The following is a 13,570-nucleotide window of genomic DNA, read 5'->3' as shown; positions in this document are numbered from 1 at the left end:
GTTACTTACTATTTAAAAATGGATAATAGCTTGCGCTTTGTTTTAAAAAAATATATTGCCTATAGCACTATGATCACGCCAACGCCACGATGTTGTAGGCCATTAAGAAAAAAAAACCTACGAGTACGTACATAGCTAATATTTGCTGACATTGTTTCCCAATCGTATGACTGGTAGAGTCGGCAATATGGCAATATCTACTGCTTCTTACTACAAGTTTACGAGAAAACGAACTCTTTCTCGCGAACTCAAACACAATTCCCTCTCCCAGTTGTCCATGTTTTATGGAGAGAATAAGGGTTAAGATATAAAAGCCTTTTTGCTGCCAGGCCAAACCATGCAGTTCACATCGTAACGGGTTTAGTTGAACATTTTAATGGCAGACCCTAGGTTTAACATCATAGATTACTCACAGTAGTTCACCGGGCAGTGTATTTAAAGCTTCGGTATCCTCCTAACAACACGTTTGAAGGACGGAATACACATTAGACACGGTACTCATTCAGTCTTTCCCGGCACTATTGCTAATTCCTGTCATTAGTATGGCTATTGTCGTTAGCTTAAGTATCTTCTGGCAATTTGGGAGGTTTCTGAAACAATTTTACGATCCACATCTCATACGCCCATCTATGTTCCGTATCTAGGCATACTTAGCAAGCCTCAAAAGCTTCTAGTATTAGGCTTTTTTTTTATTTGAGTTCATCCCCGTCAATGACTGTGAGATAACGGTAACCTCAGAACTATTGAAGCCCGACGCAACTTTGCGGGCGATACAATTTAGAATTGTCCAGATGATAACTGCGGATACAGCGAGATCGGTGTCATGAGCCGTAGTCGGTTGTGCAAACCCAAGCAGCCATGCTGAAGATTTTTATGGGGATTTTTTTTTGCCATCAAAGTAGCTACATAGTAAAGAAAGATCCATACAATGCTTGAAGAACACACACATTTCAGGGTTACCTAGCTACGAGGCCGAGGGCTCGCACTTCATCGATTCGATATTAAAGAAGTCCAAAGAGACTCGTAGTCTGAAAGGTCAGGAGTACTCCAGTCATTCGAGGATCGGTCCATGGAAAAAAAACAAGGTAAATCTGAAATAAAGCCTAAAACCTTGCTACACTGAATGCGACCGCACATCTATGGTCGCACGGGCGTGTACTGCCGCCTTCATGAAAAAAGCTGAGACTCGACTGTGCGAAGACAAAGTTCTCATCAGAGGCTCACCAGTTTCCTTTGGAAACAGAACTAGGCTTATGTATATTAATTGGGTAAAACCTACGAATTAGAAGTTTTCTTTTTATAGGACGCGGACGGATAATTGTTAATTAGCAATCCCGAGTGGCCCATTGAAAACAATGCTTTACCTATTACAAATATCGTGAAAAAATGTTATTCAGTAGATAAAATATTCAATTCGAATAATTATATACTTACAATAAATGTTAACTTTATTTTACAAACTTCCTATTAAGTTTAATATATTCACACCATTTGTGTAAAATGACAGATGATTAATTACCAATGTTATTCGACCGTCTTTCCAATCTACGTGCGATAACCAACCATTTAGTGGTACACAAAGAGCTGTACTATCGTGGTCCGCTTTATAAAAGTTATGTGTATTATTAAGATCATTGATCAGAATCGTTTAATATATTATATGTACATATAAGCGATAAGTAGGTCGCGCTACGAAAAGCTTAAAAAATAAAACTAGAAATCAATGTTTTGTTTAAGAAATAGAAAATTGCGAGACAGATAATAGTTCATGTTCAAGCAACGCGCAGCAGACGCTGCAGTATCCTCTAAGGTGTTTAGCCATTATCCATAAAGTTTCTTTCACTCATCTCCAATAGCATGAAGGCATATTTACCTGTCAACTTGGTCTATTTTAGTGTTTTTACGCTTGGAAATCAGTCTGGTTTTGTAAATCCTATCTATTTTTTGTTTAGTAAGAAGCTATATCACGACTTACGCTACAGTGTATCGCGATTTTGCGTCAAAAGGAACCTTTCAATAACGTCAACCTGGTCTCTTAGGTACGGCGGTTTACCCTATGGTAAGAAAAAAGGAAATATTTGTACATGGTCAACAAAACGAAAACAATAATGCCTCACTCTGAATTCCTAACTATAAAGCGATCGTGAAGAACATTTCTTAGTAAAGTGGATGAATAAATTGTATTTATAATGTGCAATTTAAAGCTAAGGCTCATGGCAAGTTCAAGATCTTATACGGGCTCGCCGACTGGACAATCGGTTGCACAAGACAAGGTTACCTGGTATGCATTTAGGAACCGATATTAAGCATTCTGGTTCCTAAACGCGATCGGGAGATTTGATCGGTTGTATGTACTATGCGAATTCCACTTTTGGCCTTTTCAGTATCACCTTAAGGTTTAAGATCCTCAGCTCGAAATGTATGCCTTATGTCTTGCGTTATAATATGTTTAGTGTCTATAAGAAAAAATGGAAACAATACAAAATAACAATAGAGCCTTGGTATTTTAAATTATATATTACAGCCAATCAGTAAGCTTTAACTCGCACATGAAAACTGCTGATATCCCCTACAGTAGACGAGGTTAGTCCTTTTTTCATCCACAATTGCTAAACCCTTACAAACTCCAATTTTTTCATTTTGTTAATAGACCTATTGTCCACATGGTAAAATTATCATGATAAGCTATGACTAACAGTGCCAGTAATACGTCTATAGGCATTATTGCGCAAACTCACCATATAGGTAAACGCCATGCTCGTGCAATGACGTTTTAATATTTTGCACCGTGTGTCACTTAAGCCTTCGGCCCTTGTAATGTGGCCTCTTTTGTCTTCTAGGAGACATCTCCTCCTTCCTGGTCAGGCCTCCAGCGGCGTGATTAGGTCAGAACAAACTAAGGCCATAATTTTTTTCTCACGGAAAAGAACTGCCAGTAATACTTCGTGCTGGAAACAGCTGAACTCACTACTGATCTAATAAAGGCAGTCATAGACAGCCGATAGGATTCCTTGCTGCACGAAATAGTTCTAGATGCTTTTACTTTCGTAGTACGTATGATGATGGTAAAGTGATTGCTCACTGAAGTCGCGGATAAATGGTAATCGGTAAATGGTAAGTTCGAATCCAAGTGCAAGCATATTGTCGCTCGTGTTGGGCACGCAGTGCTCGGCTAAAATAGTACCGGATGTAAAACTCAGAACTTTTCTGTAACTGCCTCCACGTCGATATATGATTTGCTAATAATACTCGTAGTCTTTTAACTTATTACCCCCCTCTCGCCCTCCCTCCCTCCCACGTCAAAAACAAGTGTCCTCAAAAGAAGCATCGTTTGGTGAAAATTATTTCCATTGATAAAACTTTTTCTTATATTAAAATGTTTTTGGGGGAAGAGCATAAATTAATTTATCATAAGATAATAAAATGTACGCACACCCGTAAATTGCTTCGTATTGCTTCATCATTATTATTATTAGCAGCCCGATTTGGAAGATAGTAAAGGCATTTCGTATGTCTTAAAATACAGTCAGCAAGATCAACTATGCCTACGTAAAATTAGTGATTGCCCTTCTCTCAAAAGGGTAGATGGATGATTAGAAATGAATGGCAATGGGATTTTTAGCATATTTGACGTTTCGCGAAGATAGCATATCCGAATCTGCAGACTTTAGCTTTTATCGACTGTTTGCAGCTGCTTAAGTGTGCAGACGACAATAAGAACGTCAGAATTTCAAATAGGTCTGTAGATAAGAGACGGCCATAAAAATAAATCATTGATTTAGCAAAATTCGGGGGACTCTTAGCTATATTTTATTGACTGACCCGATTGCTATTCAATAAGAACGAAGAACATTCAAGAAGAAGAGGTATCTTTAAGAATAGAACGATTGAATGAGTTACTGCCATTGAAGGTATTTTGATGAGAATTCATTTCGAGTGTCCAAATCATGGAAGTGACTAGAATCCTTGGGACACTGACCTCCTTTTGTAATGGCTGTCTATAAAGCAAACAAGCTTCATTATTCATATAGGGTATTATCAATATACTTTAACATTTATGATTCATTAAGAACATTGTATGACACACGCTTATCCAACTTTACGGGTAAGTTACCTAACGTGAATTTACCAAAAAAACAATGGAACCCTGTTTGTTAGCGCGTCAACAACCTAGCCTAGCAACGATGATGGAAACACATTTGATACTAGAAATGTCGCGGTAGAAATTAGGTCAGCGATTATTTCGCCTTTCACGATGTCGGTTGACCTATTAGCACATTTAAGTTAGTAACTTTATTACGTTACCCACAAATGTCTTTATACCCTACTGCCATTGACATCGCTGATAGCCTATTGAGCCAAATAAATATTATGCAAAGAAAAAAGCGATAACAAAAGATAATTTCTTCGTTAGTTATAACTAAAGAGGATTTTTTTATATAATAATTATTAGTTGTACATAAAGGGTACAGTGTGTCAATTGAGTTAAAAGGCATGCGGCCTAATAATGAGTAAGGGGCTTTTGCATTAGGTTTCATCTCAAGAGTGCCTTCGTCAGCATTCCATTTGCCGCGTATGATCTCAACCGTCAGCCTTAGCTATTGAGAACAAGTTAGAATTCCTTTACGACTAACTCCATTAGTGGGAACTTCATAAACGATCCATTGAGGATAAAAACGATACCTTTAAGTTTAAGACTTTATTACTTTATTTTAATAATATTATTAATCTTCTAATCGATTGCTTTATATCAGACGTGCAATCGGAGTGAGTCACGTAAGTGCTACGCGTTCACTGCTCGCATTTGGTTATTCGCTGCGAGAGCTGAAGCCGGGCGGCGTTTTTTTTCGAGCTACCAATACTTTTCGAATCACCTCCTTATTCTCACAAATTATACATATACATATATATACGGCGTGATCGGCGTGAACTTGGAATTTCTTCAAACGACAAACGCGGTTTGAAGATTCGCGATCTTTAAGCGGTACTGGTGGATGAAATCTCCAGAAAAAATGTCGACAAATAACCATTGAAGTGATGCTCGACTGTGATCCGATCGGTAAATCCACAATACACAACCCCGCAAACATGTCCGTGTAGACAAACCCAACGAAAAATGGACGATACATACCCAAAAACCGTACAATTCCTAGAATTAATCGATGTCGTCGACAAGTGGTCCTATCATGATCTTCCCGCTTTGATAGGACTTTAAACAAAGAGGTTTTATGTGGTTAAGGCTGTTAATACCTCACGAAAATCACAGCAACACCCCATATATCATAATGAATAAATACTCTCCAAAAAGGTTAAAAAATAAGTCTCGAGACTTCCTCGATGCCTTTTGGTCGTCACCTTTCTTAAAAATAAAAACACCAGGTTGTCGTCAGTTCTCCTATGATGAAAAGACGACTATTATCTATATAACTATTAGCCACAAAATTTAAGAAACCTAAGAATTTAAAAAAGTTTAAAACGTAAGAACTTAGAAAACATGCATACCATGGGTAAAATTAAAATATAAATAAGTAAATTAAAAAAATTAAGTAAAGCTCTGAGTATGATATCCAGCAAAAAAGACATCGTACCCCGGTACTTTTTTTAGGAAGGGAAAACTATTAGCATAAAAGTTTGTCTATAAAAACTGTTATGCAATCATGTATAGAGGGTCTTTGAACGTACGTCTTCTGCCAAGATGGTGCCATGTTTGAGGTATAACTGAATATCTGACCATGTTTTGGGATAAGCATAGACGAAGCGTTATTAAACAAACGTGTAATTAATTCCAACCCGATAACGTCGGTCCGTTATTAAAAGAAAACTTTTTTCCGCCCGAAATTCACAGTCTGCGTTTTCATGGTAAAAAAGTTTGTTATTTGTCCGAAATTGAGGGTCTGACTAATTGCCAGTTTTTAAGTGAAATGTTCTCAACAGAATTTATATTTGTATAAGAATAACCGACAATTCGCTGAAGCGGTCCAAAAATCTGCTTTTGAGATACCTCAATATTCTATATAGAATTTTATGGCCATCTTGAAGCGAAGATTTTCTGCGACTTTTTGAACCTTTTGTACTTATCAGCCGTTTTGAGGCATGGCATTTTTGAGACCTTTGGCCTGTTATCAGGCCAAAATTCAACCAAGTTGCACTAAAATGCTGTGGTCGTAGCCTATTTAAGCAGAATTTTAATGAGTTAATAATACTATTTTTAAATCGTGGCTGATTTTTAGTTTTTGCTTGTAGTTTATTGAGTAGCCCGAGTCTGAACTTGAAGTACTGCAGCAGTATAAATAGGCTCGTGTCAACCTTTGGCGGAAACCCGCGCCAGTGTAAAATAATATGTATTGCCATATTACTTTCCATCGGCCATTGGCTATCCGGTCTGTGGGTCTTACTGGAATGATCTGGGTTTTTCTCAAACAAATCTATGAAATTACATACTTATTTTGTATCATAGTAACCACTTATCAATGCTAAAATTCGAACCAGCGACGGCAGCAGGCCCATGATTATCTTGGCCATTTGCTCAGAACTATGCATTAGTCACGCTAAGCACGTCGCTTTCTGCAAATTGTGGTGCGCATATATATACATATATATATATAGAGAGAGAGAGAGAGAGAGAGAGAACGGTTTTGTACAGCATATATACACGCATATCTATGCTATATTTATTCTAGGAACGCGTACAATGCGCACCTTGAGGTCTATGTAATTCTATATTGGTACGGCATTCTCTGAGACATATTCTTTCTTTAAATCCCACTGTCGATTCGGGTATCGGGCCCATCTAGCCGCTAACGTGTTACTCTTTATTTGCTTTCAGTCTATTTTGACAAATCTGATTCTAGGGCAGGCAAGTTCCTAGTGAAAATTTGTCTCGTTTTTTTTGACAACTCTAACTTTAGTAACAGTTTTTTTTTAGGCCAGTTATGTTTGTTCAAGCGTTTAGGTCGACTTTTTTTTTAGCTCGCTAATTGTTTGTTCGCGTAATCAAACTGCTGGTTCGTTTTGGAATGACTGGACAGTGCGTACAAAGGTTACGACAGCCTATACTCATATGTTAAAACTTAATGTATATTAATTATAGCTAGAAAAATATTATTTACAAGTGGAGACGGGTTTTTGAACGCCCTTCCAGACTGCGACTCAATGCTAAGCACCCACATCTGCAAGCGAACATCATGGGTCATGAGGAACGTCACTAGGCTTGTTAATAGGTAAAATAGAACCATCAAAAGGCCGCCAAAGCCGCAACGGTGTCGCTGAACAGTTAAGTTGATGGAAAAAGGAGGTGTCTTTGTGCAGCAAGATGATTCTGTAGGGTTCCTACACCGATGGCCCCCGCGGAATCTGCCTTCAATTATCATGTAAGATTCTAGGACATGGGCGGTATTTTTGCCATGTCTGAAACGCCGCTTAATCACAGCAAAGAAAAAGTTAATGGCGTTTATGTCAACTTGCTATCTTAACCCAGCAGTATGCTGATATAAAGTTCTAATAATTTTTCACTTTGGATACCAACTATATTTTACATGTGGTAAATCAACAGTCTGGTAGTTGCTGGTAAATACGCACTATATACAAATAGTCACAACTTAAATTGCTACACGTGTATACCGTTATAATAAGAATATGTTTATAAAGACTAAGAAGATAATGCTACACGAAAGCTAATACCAATTTTTTTTTTCACAGTACTTTGCTGCTTTCTATAGAACTTAACATGGAACAGACTAGGCCCAAAAATATGAAATGCCAAAGACGTTTTATCTAAGTTCAGTTATCTAAGTTCTGTGATCAGTAAACATTTTATCCCAACTACTGAATATAGGATACAAGCGAGGGAGTGCACAAGTATTATCGAATCGAAATGTTAGAGGGTCATTTTATTAACAATATAGTATACACTTTTCACAAGATGGCTTCCCAACTTACTTTTCAATTCACGTCTTTCTGGCAAATACCTGGCAAATGGACTAGAGCGGTAGATTTCATACCTTTTACAAAGCTTCCTCATTGAAAATACGGGCCAGTTTTACTTTGATAATTGACCACGTACGTTGACGTTCAATAGAACTCTGTCTATCATTTTCGGAATTAACCGTATCGAACGTTAAGGCCATCAAAGGAGAAATACGTCACCCACAAGTATCTAGAAACGTGGTTTTAGTTAAGAGTCTATTCTGAAAATACAGTGTAAAACACTTTTCCAATAGATAAGACGGCATCACAAGAGAGACCCTCGTTTTAATTTACCCATTACGTTACTGCTGAGAACTTATTGCGGTCAACTTGTTGAATAGCAAAAGCATGGTATTTTAATCGTCAGTTTATATGGGCGTCATATAAGTCCACCGACTACCGTCTCAAAACAATGGCGTCCGTTAGCCTATTGTATAATCGTCTTCCTAAGCCTCTTAAAATCGACCTAGCAGATATCGGACATCGAAATGGTATCTCGTTACCCCGACCGGCTTTGTTGAAGCCCCAAGTTGAAGACCCCAAGCAAGTGTACAATGCAAAACAAATTGAGTGGCTTAAAACCGAATGAAGGACTGCAAAGCTTATTGGGTCAAAGGGAAATCTCGCCGTTAGCATTAATTTCAAGACCTAGGTGTCTTTTATCACTTCAGCTGAAATTTGTATTCAAACAATACAGCTGCTGTACTTCATGAATGAGAGCAATCATGTAAAAAACCTGGCCTACCCGACCTGCAGTATTTCATTTCCGATTGGCTGTGTTCGAATAGATTTCTCCGCGTTCTTAAACAAGGCGTTAATGTACTGGGTTACGCTTTCAGCGCTATTTAGCTTGTTCTACATGTCAATTCTTGGCCAAAAAAGACTACAATTGGACCATAAAGTATCACCTTGAAAAAAGCGTACACTATGAAAATTAGCAACGCGATAACGAGCAGAATGTATTACATGTTAGCTTATAGGCTTTTCGTCTTTTCCAGTAATACCATAAAAGGATACTTTTTTTTTCTATTAAAGAAAAAACGTTTGTATATGTTTAGGTATTCCTAAAATTAAGCCATAAGTCACTTAGAGCAGATTATGCTTGATCTCCAATCACTGCGATAAACGAATTCTACATAGATTAGATACGAAAATGTTCCTATTTCGTAAGTACCTCGATGCTCGGAGTCTGTATTGGTGCTAAACGTTCACTGGCACATCGAACACACAAAACAGATAAGCAGGATCAATCCGGAGCTACCGGTGATACATATTTAAAGAATATAGGCGGAGAAGGCACGAACGGCATTAATAAAGTAAGTTTAAATTGGATCGTGACGACAACTCGAGTAAGTAGTAATCAAAACACGTTCCGAATAAATGGGCATCTATTTTATTTAGTAAGGTTGGTACATTTCTGTGAATTAAGTGATTATTTTTCTTTTTTTAGCTATTACCGGGCATGCAAAGAAGACATGGTCAATTTCATGTGTAATAACACAAAAATGCCAGGCCAACAGCGTAGGTAGCCATATACTTTCCACAACGAAACACATACATATAATAGTAGTTCGGTTCCATATGAACGGAAAATAAGCACTGTAGATCCAACGTTTATTGAGTAGGTAAACTTATCGATTCAATGTGGAAGCGACGCGGTAGAATTAAACGCCATGTCGTTACGACGAAATTCATCATATGACATTTTCATAATACAGCCGTATGTCTTTGTGTAAACTATAGTTTATAACAAATTGCTAGCGAAAGCCATAGCGTTCCTAAAATCAAAACCTCAAACGTAACTCATAGCCTTTGGAAAATTCTTCCTTTTAGTAGCGCGAGTAGTTATGACACCAACTGAATATCGGGAACGTAGTTAGCAGCAAGAGAAAAAACTGGCCCGGATTTTTGCGGAAAGCTTTCCCGGGCATTTTCTTTTGACTTGTGTCCAGGGTTCGTTGGTGTTCCACGAAGTTCCACATTGGACAGGTGCAACTTCAGGTCTGTATTTGCCCCAAGCTCATATCTTTTTCTATTCCACTATAATTTACAGATTAATGTGTATTTTTGACATACGTAACGCTGTATAAGTATGCATTTGTAGCTAACAATTTATGTATTTGTTTCGACGGCACGTATTCTGTTGCCACTCCTTTCTGTCCCATAAAGTTTCTTGAGCTCTGAGACAGGACAATGTTTGTGTTCGTTATTTCTATATTCATGTCGTCTGTATCACTACTACTTTCCCCTCTCGTAGGTATGGCAAAGTTTCTGCAAGTGCTCCTCCCTGCTTTTGCCTTTCATTCGGAACACCGATAAAGTGATGATCACTCATCATGAATGTTGGCCCGTAGCTCTTTTTCGTGTATCACCTTGCCCTATCGCCGTGCCGTTCAGAACCTATATGCACCTGTCTGGTGGGTAGCTTGTGTATGTAAGGACTACGTAGACCTTCGACATGTCCAGAATACTATATATTTCGCGCTCTTGATCTTATGGACGCCGTAGGTTCGCCTTGCGGTGGGGCGTTGGGCCTTTGGAGCTTTCGGTTGGCATGCTACTGCTATTGCTACTGTTGTCCTCTTCCACCCCAATGTGCAGGCCACTCCGCTGACAGCCGGCGATTGCCCGTCCCAATGTGGAGAGGGCGAGTAAGAGAGGGAAGTTTGCGAGTCGACACGAACCGAACTAGAAATCCGGAGCTGCTTGCTCGATCTGCGACTCAGCTCCGTAAAACAGGCATCCAGTCGTAGCCACGGCCCGGTGAGCCCGTTGGGTTGAAAACACGTATGTGAGCTGCACCGGGCAACCGACATAAGTACGGCAGGATATGGGGAGAGACAAGATCGGTGTTAGTACGTGAAGTGCCGGTCGCCATCGAGCCGATTTAACTTAACCAATGCTTGATAGTTTTAATATGTAATAAAAGTATTAGTAGAAATCGGCGGCTAGATGAAAAGAGCGCGCATTCACAGAATGAGCTTTGTGTGACTGTTCTAGGAGTGATTAAATGCAGTGAATTCGCTTATATTGAGCATGTCGTACAAGTGAATGAATGTATGCTTTTGTCTGTGTAATAGACGTCTGTGTATCAGCTGCGAAGTGACGTTCATGTGGAGGATGCTGTTGTGCTTTAGGAAGTTCCCCATGTCTAGCAAGTTAAGAAAGAAAAGTTAAGAATGGTCGAGTGGTAGTCTGTTCGACGAATTGCCGCGGTCAACGAGGATATTCCTGACCAATGAGTAGCCTGAGTGAGCAACGATCTAATTTGAAGTTAGTTTACACTTTCTGATCGAGTCGGTCGGCTTTCCATTTGTTGATATCGCTACGACCCGGTGAATGGCTCTACCCTTACGTGAACCTAGTTAAGCTGAAGGCGGTGAAGGAGCTCCAAAACAAAACATGTTTAACTGTTGGACTACGGACGGTATCACTATGACCCAAAAATGACTTCGGGCCCGGGTTCGGCCCGGAGAGCCGCATACTGCCTTACGACTGTTGTTAGTATTCGATGCGGATTATCGTTCTGCGCTACGCCGTACTCAACGCCGGTAACAGCTCACATAACAATAACAGCACCAACAACGGCAACAATAACAACAATAACAACGAAACCACAAACACCCAGTCAAACCAAAACAACTACCAAAAAGACGTCGGAGGCCACATTTCAAGCAGCATCGACCGATGAATCCAAGATCGAATCTCGTTCAGTTCCGAATCACAGCAAAGAACGCATACCGAGTTGTCTATTGTCCATCACGGGGATTGTAATTTCGGGTTTCTGTAATTGCCACAACCACTTTCCATGCTACAGGACGCAACAAACAAACAGAAAAACGTTGCAAATCAACGACTCAAGATCTTGTTCCCTTGCGCTACTGGATGCCGCTGGCCTCACCGTTGACACAAGCCACAAACAACGATTTGGTAGGGCCAGTAGGTTGCGCGAAATTAGCTGTCTGCTACACAAGTTCGGCCATCGAGCAAATCTGTTTGTTTCCAGTGCCGATGCGTTCGTTCCATGAGCCGCTATTCGGGGTGAACGCTTTACTTAGACTTTTTCGATGATTAGGACACGTGGACGGCGTCGAAGAAGATGCCCCGAAGAGCTGTTCGAAGTCTAGCCACGTTAAAAGCAAATCGGAGGACATTAGCAGGACCTCAACCAGTTGACCGCAAGATAAACTGAGAAAACTTTGCAAGAACCAGTAGTAACAGCAGCAGAAGCGAGAGGAAGTTTTAAACAATCGGCAAAATCAAAATTAACGAAAACAATTGCTTTTGAGCAGCAAGAAAATTGCGCCATTATCTTATGTCCACGATCACAATCACAGACAGCATACGGCGCTCCTTTTAACAACTTCAACGAAAATAACAACAATAAGAAGCTGCTGTACCTTTGCAGTCGTAACTGTAGAAATAGCGGTCTGCGTCCTGACAGTTTCCTGACGCACTGTATCATCTTCATCAGCTGTTGTGAAAGTCGCATTCATCCAACTACTTAATTACACAGCAGGCACATTACCACCTTCGTCATTACGAGCCGCTATTTTACAGTGAAGTAAGTCCTTATTTTCTAATGTAGCCTTATTTCTAAATGTGAAAATCAATAGATATAAATACCTGCCTCATCACGCTGGAATTAACAAATGAACTTGTTGTTCAGTCTCTTTTTTTCAATATTTTTCGAGTTTTTGTGACCCTACTAATTAGCCTAATAGCACTCATAATAAACTTATAATAGCAGTACAAAAAGTCGGCGTGCGATTCGAAAAGTGCGCGGGTGTTTTCTCAAATCGTCATTGCACTTGTTGCTGCTGTTGTTATTGTTGTTGTCGTCGTCGTCGTCGTCGTCGTCGTTGTTGTTGTTGTTGTTGTTGCTGCTGCTGCTGTTGTTGCTTGTGAATTCGTTTGTTTTGCATTGGTGCGGCGGGACTATAACGTGACCCGTTGACTGGAAAAGGAGAAAAACGTGTTTAATCATAAATTGTGCTCGCGCCAAGTGCGACGGTGGTATCAACATGCGCCCGTCAACGTTCACTGAAGTATTCGCAGGGAAGCGTCAAAATAAAGGGTGACGAGACAGGCCTCGTGAGCATTGCTATGTTATTATTATTACTATTATTGCTATTGCTCTTATTCGAACGGATAATTAGATTCCAGCTGTTCGTTACTGCTGTCTTCATCACCATCGTCATTCATCGCTCACCAATTAATCATCTGAGCCGACAACCCAATTGAACGTTGATGGAACTCGTGAAGTCCTGAAGCGTAGTAAGATTTTAGGCTGTAGTTTGGCACATGTTCAGGACGAAACGAAGAAAACGGACGACCATAAGTGCTATTCGGAGACTAATTAAAAAAATATCAAGCCGCAGATTGACTAAACTGTTTTTTACTACGAAAATGTCTACAGATGTGTGAAATATGAACGTAGGGTGGAACTTTTCAACGAATTGCGCCCTAAGACCGCTGTAATCGGCCCAGCTGAAATCTAATTTCTGACTTAAGGTAGTACAAGAACACTCAACTTTGTATCTCGCCTGGGACAACAAGTGTTAACCTAGGAACGAATAAAGGTTCCGGAGCTTCTCTAGACGTC

This window comes from Varroa jacobsoni, unplaced genomic scaffold, assembly GCF_002532875.2.
Source record: "Varroa jacobsoni isolate VJ856 unplaced genomic scaffold, vjacob_1.0 contig00012, whole genome shotgun sequence".
Taxonomy (NCBI): domain Eukaryota; kingdom Metazoa; phylum Arthropoda; class Arachnida; order Mesostigmata; family Varroidae; genus Varroa; species Varroa jacobsoni.
The sequence above is the reverse complement of the archived record's forward strand: the minus strand, read 5'-3'. Positions refer to the sequence as shown.